Source organism: Furipterus horrens, unplaced genomic scaffold, assembly GCF_987537825.1.
Source record: "Furipterus horrens unplaced genomic scaffold, mFurHor1.1.pri manual_scaffold_4, whole genome shotgun sequence".
NCBI classification, from domain to species: domain Eukaryota; kingdom Metazoa; phylum Chordata; class Mammalia; order Chiroptera; family Furipteridae; genus Furipterus; species Furipterus horrens.
The window spans coordinates 190,442,775-190,456,452 of record NW_028327174.1 but is presented as its reverse complement, the minus strand read 5'-3'; the positions used below and the strand labels follow the sequence as shown (position 1 = coordinate 190,456,452).

At 43.6% G+C, this 13,678-nt stretch overlaps 1 protein-coding gene and 1 pseudogene across 3 annotated transcripts in view; both read left to right on the top strand.

Moving 5' to 3' along the window:
* ASTN2 (astrotactin 2) overlaps positions 1-13,678 on the top strand; it is an 839,367-nt gene that overhangs the window by 41,826 nt on the left and 783,863 nt on the right. The gene's annotated exons all lie outside the window — the stretch shown is intronic.
* On the top strand, positions 7,880-8,393 carry LOC150013610 (large ribosomal subunit protein eL21 pseudogene; annotated as a pseudogene).

The following is a 13,678-nucleotide window of genomic DNA, read 5'->3' as shown; positions in this document are numbered from 1 at the left end:
TTAAGGATCTGGAGATAGGAAAGTTATTTTGGGTTATTCAGTTGGGCCCAGTATAATCACAAGGGTCCTTTTAAGAGTGAGGCACTAACATTTAAGTCAGAGAAGGAGATGTGAAGAGAGAGGCACAGAGAGACTTAAAAACGCAATGCTGCTGGCCTTGAAGAGGGAGGATGAGGCCGAGGACCAGGAAAATAGCTCTAGAAACTGGAAAAGATAAGGAAGAAGTGGATTCTTCCCTAGAGCTTCCGGAAGGGAATGCTGCCCTGCTGACACCTTGATTTTGACTCAGTGAAACCTGTTTTTGACTTCTGACCTTCAGAAGTGTAAGATCATAAATTTGTGTTGTTTTATGTCACTAAGTTTGTGGTCATTTGTTATAGCAGCAACAGGAAACTAATGCACATCCTTACTACATGGTAGGCAGACAGACTTGAGTTTGAACCTCCTGCTTCTCTACTTACAAGCTGTGTATGACCTTGTGTCTCTCTGGGTCTTTGTTTTCTCAGGTGCAATATGGGGTTAATGATGACTCTGGAAGCGGATTTGTGAAGATTGCATGTGATCATGTGCTAAGAAAATGCCCGGCACAAAATAGATGCTCAGTCATGAAAGTTATTATTTTCTTGACTTATACCCCTGAAAGGGTGGTACAGACTTTGGTGAGCTAGTATAGTAGAGTGGAGAAAACATGGGCTTTTATGCCAGAGAGACACAGCTTTGAATGTCTCCTCTGGTATTTGCTGAGTCTGTGACCTAAACCTCTAAGAAGGATGGTAGATCTTCTGAGCATAAATTCAGGCAAGGTTGAATGAAGACACTGGACAAACTCTGGCTCAAACATACCCCTCTAGCTTGAGCTCCAAGAGGGCAGGGCAGGGACTCCTGCCTTGCCCATCTCTCGGTCCTTATGACCTAACACGGTGTGTAGCACACAGTTGTGCATGGAGATGTCTGTTGCCGAAACTGAACTGTGATGGAAGGGAGTTTGGTCTAGTATTGCCAGACTAAACCCCAGACCTCGGAGGACAGTAGGCCTAGGGGTTAGGGAGATCCATCAGGAGGAAAAATTGGTTCTAAAGTTTGGCCTGCAGGTCCACTGCAAAGGGCAGGATGGAGACCACGGTGGACACTCAGGCCTTGACATAACGGGTCTAAGCTGGTCTTCCTCCAGAGAGGACATATTTTTCCTCCTAGCAGGATGCTAGGGCCTCTAGAAATCCTGGATAACCTTAACCTAACTTTGAGGATGGAATGATTTGAAACAGGATTTTGCCATTGTAAAGATTTTCTATGTATGGTGTATTGCTCTTTTTTGGGTACCCAAACCAAAGCATGGGGAATTCCAGGGTTTCCCTTCCTTGGAGTCCTTAGGATTCCAATTTTTGTCTTTCTAACTCAATACTCTCAAAATCTCTGCTCAGCTTCTCAGTCATCTCTTCTGAGATTGACTAGTTCCCAGTGAATTCTGTTAAAAGAAGTGGTTGGCTCAAATGGTCCTTAAGACCCTAAGTACAGGGCACTGAGTTGTTCTAAGACATAGCTCCTATCTATTTCTATTTTAGTCTTGAGACCTAATGTATACATAGGAAACATTGATAGCCGCTCAATGGTGCGCTAAATTGTAGACAAATAGAGAGTAGGAGAGTCTATGTGAAGTTGGTGCTTGCACGGTATAATGAATAAGCACAAAACAGATATATAGAGAATAAATTGGTAAGGCTTGCTGTCTAAGCCATAAATTGGAGTGATTGAGTTTTTACACTTTCATACTAGATATATCCCCTAGTAAGATAGGCATGTGGCCCCACCTCACTCAATTTTAATGAAATAATCCCTTTTAATGAATTAAATCTTTGTTTATGTTTGAAGTTGGAGAGCTGACTCTATGTGTAGATATGTTTCCCCTGGGCCTTTGGAATTGTACCCAATTTCCAGTTCCTCACCTTTCCCTTTTTATATTTGTGGGAGCTTTGGTGTAAGTAGAATTTTAGCCTTAACTTTGTGTCTTGTTAACTATGTGGCATTTTTAGCTCCAGATTCTTTATCAGTAAATTGAGTGAAATGTAGAAATGAAAGTGAAAGCTCATTGAAAGCTGAAAATCACATGTGAATTATGCATTATTAGTATTTTGTGGGCATGCCATCACACTGGGAGCCTGGAAGTAATAAGACTAAAAAGCTCTGGATATGGGGTGATGATGATATTCTGTTAAAAGGTGACTGAGACCGTTAGAAACCCAAACTGTGGTTTTTGTTTAATGTTTATTTTAATACGTATTCCTCCCTTTACCTATGTAACAAGAAATTACTGAGTGTCTTAAATGGGTGTGGCACTCTGTGGGATACTGGGGTTTGGAGAGCAAATATGCACAAAGTTTTTATCCTTGTCTAGGTTCATGAGTGAGATAAAAAATAAAGAATCAAATTAATCCATGTCAAGTCACAACTATGATGGATACTTTTAAGGGAAGGACTATGTTATTATAAGAGTATATAAGGAGCAGATGGATGTAATCAGGAAAAACGTCCTTAAGGAAGGTGATGGTTGTGGTGGGTGGGACTTCAAGTGTAGGAGTTACCACAGTTCCTGTAGGAGGAAGTAAGAGCATCCAGGCTAAAGGACTGCCATGAGCACAAGTCATAAGACAAGAGGAAGAAAGGCATGTTCATTAAAGAAGTCTAGAATGTGTGGAAGGCAGGGGGCAAAGAGGAAGCAGGGCCTCAGATGGGGTTGAGAGGCATGCAGGGTCCAGATTATGGGCCGTGGTAAAGATTCTGGCCTCCATCCCAAGGACCATGGGGAAGCAGTTGGAGGGGATGATGTAATAATGAGCATACTGCATCCCAGGGATCACTGGGGCAGAGCTGGTCTTAATCAGGCTTCATATCAGCTGGTTGAACCCTCCATTTCCAATCACTGTGTTTACAGAGAAGCATATTTAATGTGAATTCTTCACTACAAAGAGGGATTTGTAAGTTTATGCCTTGGATTGCATTATCACAAAGGCAATGACTATCATTCCAGATAGTGTTAAGAAATCATCAGACTGTGTCCATGTACTCAATGAATAAATAGTAGCTATCTTGCAGAAGTCATTAGGATAAAAAGAAGCCAAACCTGGCTTCAAGTTGCATTTATTACATATTCATTTAAAAAAAACAAAATACTGTTATATATAAACAATTAAATTCCCACCTCAATCAAGATTCTGAATTTCAGTAAAATCCTACAAGAGGTGAAAGGGAAAGGCTTATGTGTATCTAGAGAATATAGTGCATGCACTGGGGCCAGGAGAGCAGACGCCTCAGGTGGGGGCAGGCGTGATCGGTCAAGGAGCAGAGTAGGTGAGCAGAAAACCGACAGGAAATGTGGGAAGAGAGGAAAGTGTGAAAGACGTTTTCAAACTTCCTAGTGTATTGTGAGGCCCTTGACTTAGACTCTGAAGTAAGAACAATGGAGGGTTTGGATGGAGAAATAATGTCCCCTGACTTTTATGTGAACAGGCTCCCTCTGGCAGCTGTGCTGCAAACAGACCTAAGAGAGACAGGGCAGGAAGCAGGGAGACGGGGACGAGGCCAGAGCAGTGGTCCGGGCAGGGGATGCGTAAGAGGATGCGTAGGACCTGGGCCGCGGGAGTGGCATGGAGAAGGTGAGAAATGGGCTCAGGCTTTGCTGATGAATCAGATGAGTCAAGGATGGCTTCATGGTTTCTGTTCTGGAAACTGGAAGCGTATAGTGACTTTCTGAAGGAAGGAAGACTGTTGGAGAGAATCTCAATTTGACACAGGTTGAGTTTGAGAAGCCTGTGAGTCTCCGCTGTGGAAAACCTTTCTAAAGTTAAACATCTCCTGTCACTCTTGGAAAAAAATCAACATTATAATGTAAACGATGACTCTTCCCCTTTACCTGATCTTATCAAAGATCCTGATCATGCAGGTCAGATGAAGGCACTTTCCTCCTTAAAACTGTCCCATGGCTTTCCGCTGAATGCAGAATAAAATCTAAGTTCCTCAGCACAGTCTCCCAGACTCTGCCTACACGTCCTGCGTGCCCGTCTTGCCTTGTATTACCCTCCTCTTCAGTCATTATACCACTTCTGTAGGGGCCTTATTTCTGTGCCCTGAACATGCCATGATCATTCTGTCCTTAGGAACTTGCTGTTGTTTCTGTTGTCTGTTTCTGGAATACCCTTGCCACTGTTTTTCTTCTGCACCAGAGACTGTGTGTGACCATTCAGATTGCGACCCTCATGCTCTCTCCTTGGAGTGTTCTTCTGTGATCATCATTATGGTCTCAGTCCTGCTCACCCTTGAGTTTGCTCATTTATTTATGTACACATTCATTGAGTGTGTACCCCCTCCCTGCCTCACAGAGTATCTCAGCTGACTAGTTTCCGCTGTATTCTCAGCACCTGATGCAGTGTCTGCCACACATTAGGTACTTTGTAAATATCTGTTAAATAACTGGGTAGTGGTAGGAAGAAAAAGATTAGGTGGAGAGAGAAAACCCTATTCTCTCATCATCAAATAGGTGGTGATGTTGGCTACGTTTTGCCTCAGTTGAATGCATTTCGTGTTGTAGACCTGAGAGATTTCAAAGTCTTTCATGTGGGATTTTGTATTAACAGTGCAAAATCAACAGGTCAGACCATTCCCATTTTACATATAAAAATGAGTCTGATAGGGAACAGATAACTTCCTTGTGCTTCCTGTGCTTTTAAGTGGCAGTCTGACATGACCTTTGTGGAGCCTGAGAAAGACGATGCTTAGAGAAGGTGGGTTAACTGGGTTCAAGTTAAAAGAACTACAGCAAAAACAAGTGAACAAAAACATGAGCTAGCAGCCATTCTACACAGGGCCCTTTCACGCAAAGTGCGCTTCTGGGAAAAGCTGGCCCTGCACTGTCTGCGCCCGTGTGTCTCTGCCCTCTGAGCTGGGCTTTATAAAGGAGTGCCCGGAGTCCTGTTTAAACCACTAGGACCGACACTTCCCCCATCTGTTCAGACCTACACAGCTGTTTCCCCATCAGCTTCTTTATTGATCAGTCAGAGTAGCTCCATTATGACCAACAATCAAACCACAAGGATCTGGAGTCCTCATTTGCATGAGTATGGCCCAGTCAGGGATAAGGGATGGGGACTTCTCTCTACCTAAGTCAGTTCCCTTGTGGCTCTGAGAGAGTATTTTCCCTTCCACCAAAGGAGCCCCAGAAGGACCCACGGAGGACAATCCTGTCCAGGCTGCACGGGGCGCAGCCCGCAGAGCCTTTCGGTTCCTCTTGAGATGTGTGTGCTGTGTGCTGTCCACCCCCAGGGGGCGTCACAAAAGGACAAGAGTTGTACCAACATAGTGTTTAAATCTGTGGACGGACTACAGCACTAGAGGCTGACACAGCTGCGGGTGAGACGGTGGCAGAAGTGCACCCACTTTTGCCGACGACAGTACCCGGTCTGGTGGACGGTGGACGTTTGAGCTGCCACAGCGTTCTCCACACGGAATCGACACCGGCGTGGATCCAGCATCTCCGTGGACTGCTTTTTCCTGGGCCCCTTCTCCCCTCCTCTCCCCTCCTCTCCCTTGCTCCCATGTTTGTGGGGGTTCTTAATAAAATACTTAATTTTTCCAAATTTTGCAGTAAATTTGATGATTTGAACCACACCCCCACCCCCCAAAAAAAGAAAAATAAAACCTTCCATGGGTGAATTGTCAGGTGTGCCTGTCTGCGTCCTTAAAGTCTGCACTGAGACCGTGAATAGGAACAACAGTGTGGTAGGCTGAATAATGCTTCTCCTCCCTCAAGATATCCACATCCTAATCCTTGGAACATGTGAGCATTCCCTTATATGGAAGAAAGGTCTTTGCAGATGTAATTGAGTTAAATGATTTTGAGGTGGGGAGATTATCCTGTATTATCCAGGCGGGCCCTAAAAGAAAGCTCAAGCAAAGAGGGAGGCAGAAGGAGGTTTGACTTTAGACAGCAGGGAAGGAGGCAGCATGATCACAGAGGCAGAGTTTGGAGTGGCCACGTCACATACCAGTAACCTCCAAATGCTGGGAGAGGCAAGGAACAGATTCTGCATTGACCCTCCAGGGGGAGTGTGGGTCTCCTGACCCCTTTTTTCTGGCCTGCAGACATGCGAGAGACTAAGTTTCTTTTGGTTTAAGCCACAGAGTTTGTGGTAACACACACATAATGATAACTGTGTGTATTTCCAGCCCAGCCCAGGGATAGCCCATCAGTAGAGACGCTGTCCATACGTGGGGATGAAGTGATAGTGGACAGGATTGCTATTGGTTGCCTCCTGTGTCTTGAAGGCTTGCCTCTCATGTGCTCTCCCTACCTTGGTTTTTCTGCATGAGGGTGAAAGAGCAACACCCATGCTCAGTTGCCATGGTGACCAGAAGCCAGCTTTGGGAGCTGAAGTCAGGAGAGATGGTCTAACCAACTGAGCTCATGAAGTTCCCACGCTCTTCTCTGCTGTGGTCTCACAGAAGGCCCTTAGGCAGGACCTCAGCATCACGGAGCCTGTGGTTTCCTCCCTGTGCACCCCGACTCCCTGGGGTTCTCAGAGGAGATGCTCTTAAAGGTGGGCAGGGACATCGTGTGTCAGGTTTCTGGCCATATGTGCCCAGTTCATACTCACTCTCATTTGCTATGCCTATTCTAATTCTGCCTAAAGCTGTGTTTGAAGTAATGATTCTGTTCTCAAAACACAATTTGGAAAGTTCTAAATGACATTGCAAGTTCAACTTACTCTATAGCTCAGAAAATAGGGACCCAGCCAGGGGAGACAGATGACCAAATATTCTTAGTAAGTTAGTGGCAGCAACTAGGAGTTTAAGTGGAGGCCTCTGGGCCTTGAGTGGGCGGCTTAGTTGGTTGGAGCATCACCCTGTACACCAAAAGTTTGTAGGTTTTATCCCAGGTTTCCAAGTCTGGGATGAGGGTATTGGATTCACCCATATACTCAGGCTTCCATGTAGACTGATTGCTCCTGAGACAATGCCCGCAGCTCCTCTTCTGTCACTGGTAATGGTGAGAAAGGAGACTAGCTCTTGTCTGGGCCTTACTTTTCCTATGAAACCCAGGGCTTAAAATGAAGCTTCCTTGAAGAAGGTTTTCTTTTGCTCAGTACCTTAGCTCAGTCCTCCCATATACTTACTACTACCGATGAGCTGGAGAATTCATAAAATGACATTGTGAGGAGCTTTGCGCTCCATCAGACCTGGTACCTGCCCTTGTGTTTGAGTCATTTGCACCATTATTCTGTGTTTATTGCCCTTTAGCTAATTTTGAGACTTGCAATCATGCAGCCTCTCCCAGTCCATTTGAATTAGTTGTACAAGAAGCGGCTTTGAGTTACCGTGGGCCAGATTAAGTCATCTGTGAGCTTTTCATCCACTGTCTGTAATTCCATCAAAAAGCTATCATGTTTGCGGGCTGTGATCAATGCCTTTTTAAACATAACCCTGGCTTTATATGCAGCCTTATAATTCCTTTGTTTTCCTGGATTGTGTTTAATTTGTTAATCCTTGTTGTAGAAGAGCAGTAAAAACGGTAAGATTTGGGCCCTGCCAGAATGAGGCAGAGACTGGGATTGAACCCCCATTCAGGCAATGATTTGCAGCTGCCTGTAGACAAGTTCCTTCCTCATACTGAGACCTGGCTTCCTGGTCTGGAAACAGAGAAGAACCCAGACCTGCCTTGCAAAGAGCTAACGGACTGGGGTGTTCTATCGAAAAATGCCTGTCAGGTCCCAGCGGGCAGTATTTGCCCCTTCTCTGACAGTTCTGAAAGATCCAACTTCTTGTATTTTTTCTTTCTGTCTAAAAGATCAATGTGACATTTGATGTTTTAAAAAATTTAAGTATGGATCTTTCAGTAATTCGCCAAAATGACTAACACAAAGGGAAAGAGGAGAGGTACCCGCTATATGTTCTCTAGGCCTTTTAGAAAACATGGAGTTGTTCCTTTGGCTACATACATGCGAAGCTACAAGAAAGGTGATATTGTAGACATTAAGGGAATGGGCACTGTTCAGAAAGGAATGCCCCACAAATGTTACCATGGCAAAACTGGAAGAGTATACAATGTCACCCAGCATGCAGTGGGCATAGTTGTAAACAAGCAAGTTAAGGGCAATATTCTTGCCAAGAGAATTAATGTACGTATTGAGCATATTAAACACTCAAAGAGTCGAGATAGCTTCCTGAAACGTGTGAAGGAAAATGATCAGAAAAAGAAGGAAGCCAAAGAGAAAGGTCCCTGGGTTCAACTGAAGCGTCAGCCTGCTCCACCCAGAGAAGCACACTGTGTGAGAACTAATGGAAAGGAGCCTGAGCTGCTGGGACCTATTCCCTATGAATTCATGGCATGATAAGTGTGAAAAAATAATAAAAGACTTCTGTACTGATAAAAAAAAAATTAAGTATGTTCTGCTGCCTTTCCTCCATGACTTTTTAGAAATAATGCTAAGTGCGTCAGTAGCAGTATTAGCTCTTCTCCGCCGTCCAACCTGCTGATTCATACTTTCCCCCAAATGCCTAGCATCCCCATAGTGTTTTCTGTCCTGGCTGTTTCTGTGAGGTCTTCATTACTTCCCAGTTGTCCACATTTCTTCTCTTTTCTTTCCTTTTCCTTTTTTTTTTTTTTTTTTTTGGTGTGGTAAAAGAAAGATTATCAAAGATGGGGTCTGTAGTTTTGCCGCTTTAGAGGCACTGTTAATTTCCTTTCTCCCTCACAGTATGTTCCAGTTTGCTTCCTGACTTTTTACTTGAATTCTTTCCAAGAACTCTTGATAATCTCAGCATCTCTGGAATCACGTTTTCCTTCACAGTGGGCCTTTCTGAACAGATGCTTCTAACCCTGCAACAGCGTGTTTTCACTGGTCTGTGTCTCTTAGTTTGATCCAAAAGTTTTTCAGTGCAAAGGCCAATAATTTACTGATGTTCCTTAAATGCAAGTCACCATGTGAGATCCCAGGGATGCAGAAATGACGATACCTGTCCTTGGTTTGAGCACCTCACATAGATAAACATGTGCTCAAGCGACAAAACATAAAATGTGAAGGATCCCATTATCGGCTAAGAGAATGAAAGCTAGACTTATGGAGTCTGTGCACATGGGCATCAGAGAAAGTGACAGAAGTGTGATTTTAACAAGTTTCTTTATAAGCCATAATTTCTGCATCTGTGAAACGGAATGATTAACAGTCACTTTTTAGTTTGGACATAAAACTAGGTAAATGTTTAATTCTGTGGCTTGTACTTAGCACTCAGTAATTACAAATATACTTCTTTGCTATGATAATAATAATAACGATGCTAATGACAGGAACAAAAAATGTGGATACCACGTTTTCCCACACTCTCTTTCAGGTGGCAGGTCAGCGGATGCTGTCATTCTTAATGTAGAAATGAGGAGACTGAGTCTGAAAGAGATTGAGTGAGATACCAGACATAATGCCGTAACTTAGAAGTGTTAGAACCATGGGAATCGAGACTTGGCTCCAAGTCCAAGTTTTTGCTTTAGGCTTCTTTCTTCCAACGTGCTTGCGAGCAAGAACCTGCTTGATGAATTTGCGAAGCATTCCTCCATGCAGCCAGCTTCAGTGGGGAGGTGGCAGAAAGAAGTTGTGAGATGTAAAACCTTAGGATGTGGAGAACATATTAGCCAGATCATATTCCTTTCAATCACTTTTAGTAACGGGTGAAATATATTCCGTAACTTCTGTGTGTCAGGCATTGTGCTGTATGTTTTGCATTTATCATCTCATTTAACTGTTACAACCTTTAAAAGTAGATAACTATTTTCCTTCCCACTTTACAGGTGAAAAGAGTGAGGCTCAGTGAGATGAAGTGAGTTGTCTAAATGCACACTAGCTAATAAGTGGCAGCACTAAGATTTGAATACTTCATATTCGGGATCCTGAGTCACTATGGAAATAACCTTGAACTCTCAAATGTCCCCATGAATGGGGTCTCTGCTGGCAATTGCAGTGGAAGCCTTGGTAAGTGTTTGATCAGAGACTCAGAGGCTCTCTTATTCCCTTCTCACCCTCTTGAGGGAAGAGTCTATGAGTCATGAAACAACCAAGGGACATCTGATTGAGAGAGTAGAAGCCAGGCACACATCTAATCCACCAACGACATAATCAGCCTTTGAGTCATTGCATTGGCTGCATGTTAATATACCCATGATGGCCCTGGGGACTACAGTCTGGCTTTTGCAGCTTCTAGATTGAGGATGCTCAACAAATATCAGTATCTGCTTTGCCAAATAGTATTCAGAATTCCCTGAAAACTCTGCTCAGCCTAGGCCACACCACTCATGTCTCCATAAAAGGAGGTAAGCTCTTTTCAGATGAACAGTCCTATGGAAATACGAGACTTTGAGGAAGATGAGCAAATGCACCAAAGACCTCATCTGGGCACAGGGGACCCATCATTGGCATCCTGAGTGTTTTGGTGCACTGAAGTGGAAGTGGGGCTTCTTTTCTCTCAGCTTCAGTTTTCTCCTTTGAAGGATAAGGAAATTAGACTAGATGACTTTGCAAGGGCCCCCCCGATGTAGCTCCCTATAATCCACCCATGTATTGATGTCTAGCAACGATAGCGACAAAACTTCATGAAGTGTTTTTCGTCTCCCAGACACTGTCTCAGTGTTTCAGGTTACAATGCCGTCAATCCTCACAACGAGCCTTGGAGGTGAGACACTGACTTTACGGATGACAAAATTGGGGCTCAAGGAGGTTATATGTGTTGCTGAATTCAAATTCACATCAGCTGGCTCCTGAGTTTACCTCTCTAACCACTGTGCTTGGCTACCTTTCAATCAGGCTTCCTCGCAAACAGTGCCCCCCCCCCCCCCCACTCACTGTTGGCAGGTGAGAGGACACTTTTACACGTAAAGTGTTGCTATTTTTGTTCAAGTTTTGCTTTGATGAGGGAGGTGAGGCAGGGAGTGATATTCTCATGTTAAAAATACATAGGCCCTTTTAGTCCCTGGGTTGGGATGAGCTTGGATTGGAAGAGATAACTTCCAATTTTGTGTGCGGAGCATCTGCCGGATTTAGTCTTGGCTCCCCCTTGGCTGGGGCCATGTGATGGTGTAGAATTTAAGAGTTCAATCTAGGGGATTAAAGGGACTTAGGTTCAAATGCCAGCCACTTACTAGTTGTCATGTATTGACCACGTTACTTAATTACTCCCACGCAGTTTCTCATTTATAAAAGAGGAATTCTAATAATACCTGCTTCCAGCGTTCTTGTGGGAATGCAATGACGGATTGTAGGTGAAGTGCTTTGTAAATGGTAAAGGTTTCTTTGGATGATAGAATGTGGCCCGGAATGTAGAGACCCTTTAGTGGGTCTGTCGTTTCTCACTGATGCTTCTCTCTCTCTCTCTCACGGCCGCTCTGACGCCTGGTCTGCAACTCAGAGGCTGGGCCCCGGGAGAAACACTGTGATCGATTTGCTTTGCATTGACTGTGGTCAATGAAAAGTTGTTTCGTTTTTGGTTATTTCTTCCTTGCCTTACTTAGTCCTCGGAATTATATTTTTTCTTAGAGTGCTGTTAATGGAAAGCACTGAACCAAATTCCCTCAAATTCAATTTGGCTGCCTGAATTGTCAACTCTCCATCCACTACTCTCCCCAACCTCATCCATCCACAGGCTGAAGCCTTCACATTTACAATCACATTCACGGCCTCCACCTTGGGCTGTAGCGGGGACGGGATATGGGGGGAGCTGGGCCAGACACCTGGGCTCAGGGCTGGCCTGAAGCTCTTGCCCTCTGCATGTCACCTGACACACAGTGACCCAGCAGAGGTACATGCTTGTGCTTTGCTTCCAATAAGGAGACAGCCTGGGCCTATGAGAGGCCCACCAGACCCAGAGTCCTAGGGCTTAGGGTGGAGTCCAGCCAGTAGCCCTTAACAGCTGTCGCTCCACTTCTTAGTCTCTGCATCTCTGTTTCTTAATTACCAGATAATCTCCTTGCTTCAGAATAGATGTAAAAATTTACTCGCTCACTTATTTATTGCTTCACTTGTTCTTTTACCAAAATATTCACCTAGTAGTGCCTATAGTGTTCCAGGTATTGTGCTAGGTAGTGGTATTATGACTCTGAACAGGATACATTTCTTGTCTTCAAGGAGTGTTTAGTCTAAAAGGATGACAGACAATACATAGCAAAGAGGTAATTTTAAGGTCACATGGAATGTGATAGAGTGAGAATGGCTTGGATTTTGGGGTCAGGCAGGGAGAAGCTTTAGTCCCATATCCACCGCTGAAGAGCTGTGTTGTCTAAGACAGGTTATTTGATCTCTAAGAGCCTCGGTTTCCCCCTGAGCAGAACCGGTGTTAAACCTCCCTGTAGAGTTATTGTAAATATTACAGATATTGTGTTTACTGTTCACCGAACAGTGCCTGGCCCCTAAGAAGAGTACAATAAATGATAGCTATTATTATTAATAATGATAATTTTAATAGTGGATGGGAAAGTGCTTTCTAAGCTATGAAACCTTACACAAATATAATGAATCATTATAATCACGTTACATAGAGACTCATTTTCTAAGAGATTCCAAGCCTAGAAAAAATGATATTATTACCAACAAGAAGAACTTTACATTTGAATAGCACTGTTCCAGTTTTAACAAAGAGCCAAGGCAGGGAAGAACACTTAGAGAAGGTATTAATCTCGGCTGGACTGTACCTCTGTTGGCAAGTATTATCTTGTGTTGGTTGTAAGATTTTCTGTCTTCATTAACAGCACTTTAGCTGCCTCTAAGTAAATGATGATTTATATAGATGTGCCCCATTTTAGGTGACCTAAGTTCAGGCAGGACTGTTCTTTGCTGACATCTGCTTGCATTTGAGGTTCGGGGCATTTCTGAAGCCTGCAAATGATTACTCTTCCTACTGTGCTAAATGCATAGTGATCCTAGGAGACTTGGCCAACTGTGGCTTTGTGGTAATGGGATTTTATAGCTCTAAACCAGTGTTTAAAAATGTGTTATTTTTACGTGTAAGTTGTTCAGATCAGAACTCTTAAACAGCCCATGCCAATCATTATGCTGGTCTCTGGGAAACCGAAGTAGTTCTATAGATTAGTATCGACCAAAGAGAACTGTTTACCATTATCTTTCAATGTAGGGTTAGGGCACTATCTCCCACCTGCTTTTGTCCTTAACCCAGGGAAAATCTGAAAACTGTATGTTACACACCTTTATACATTGGAAAAATTAAGAAAGAAGATGGAAAATAGGGTGGTATGCTTGGCCTCGCCGAACACATTGCGTTAGTTTCTTCTAAGTCCATGAGAATGGGGTACTGGCTCTTTAAGGAAACCATGTATAACAATTTGTTTTTGGCAGTTTTCCCCACCATGGCAGTGTTCTCTGAACACAGGAAAAGAGGTCAATGTTTAGTATATTAGCTACCTTTAGTAGGTTTTTATAAAAAAGCTCCTAGGACTTGTTTTTTGTTTCAGTGGATCTGTCTTTAGTTTGCATTGAGTGTGAGATTCAAAACTGAATGTGTGTGTGTGTCTGTGTGCACACAAATGCAGGCTTCTGCTGTGTTTCCCAGAACCCCTGTTTGATACGAATTCTCCGTCTCTCATGGCTGTTCTTACCAACTGTTGTACTTTTCCAAGGTCAATGAAGAATAACTA